Source organism: Triturus cristatus, chromosome 9, assembly GCF_964204655.1.
Source record: "Triturus cristatus chromosome 9, aTriCri1.1, whole genome shotgun sequence".
Classification (NCBI taxonomy): Eukaryota; Metazoa; Chordata; class Amphibia; order Caudata; family Salamandridae; genus Triturus; species Triturus cristatus.
In genome coordinates, this window is record NC_140592.1 from 1292673515 (window position 1) to 1292674464 (window position 950).

The following is a 950-nucleotide window of genomic DNA, read 5'->3' on the forward strand; positions in this document are numbered from 1 at the left end:
TCCGGAGGCCGCGTGACGCATGGCCCCCATGGCACGTCTTCCCCGCAGCTGCAGAATGGCGCAGGCTTCCAGGCCAAAATTATATCTTTATCGAACGCATTCCACAGATAGAGGCAGCAAGTGCAGAGAGAGTGTGCGCTTGGTAGGGCAGCCCAGCGACTGTCACCGGGCCTTGCATAACCCCTCACAGAGGGAGGGAGGTGGTGTGGAACGTCAGGCTGTGTGCCCTCCACTCACCAGAGAACCCGGTTATGTAAGCCTTTGGTTTAAACCTACATCGCGCAGGCATGCCGGGGCGACCACGAGGGTGGCACGCCCGAGACGGCCGCGCTCGCGGAGCAGCATCCCCCGCCCTCAGCCAGCCTGAGGGCCCCCCCCCCTTACTCACCGCTCATAGGGACCTTCCCCCAGATCTACCCGCACCCCGGCAATGGGAATTGACACCTCTACTTGTGAGGGGGGGAGTTAATGAACAGAGACTCGATACACTGGGCTGCTGGGTGTACTCATTAACCGGGATCGCCAGCGAGAGAAAGATAAGCGCGACCCCCAAAGCATGGACGCCAAAAGCGGGGGGGGAGCGAAATCAGTGGCAGAGCCTAACCGTATATGCGTAGTCAAGGCCACTGGGACCTCTTCCATCCTTGTCAAGGGGAGTGCTAACCTCCTCTCCTTTAGTACAACACAATAGGCCCAAGACTTAACCATAACCACCGTAACGCTCGGCACCAAACGTGCCCTACACGCTGAAACTTCCGACGGCGCACCCGACAATAATGCTCTCACTCCCCCACGGGCGCCCGCAGGCGCTTAAACATACTGCTCATCGCCGCACAAATCCACGCCGCACTATATACAAATTCGGCTCCCGCTTTGATCTTGTGCCCCCTCCGCCCGTGGTCATCCAAGCCACAGGGCCCCGTCGACCTGGTACTGCCCAGGGACGGGGC

General features: G+C 60.0%; 1 pseudogene; it reads right to left on the bottom strand.

Annotated features, from left to right (window-relative positions):
* Positions 1 to 581: 581 nt before the first annotated feature.
* Positions 582 to 686, bottom strand: LOC146799802 (U6atac minor spliceosomal RNA; annotated as a pseudogene).
* Positions 687 to 950: the final 264 nt, after the last annotated feature.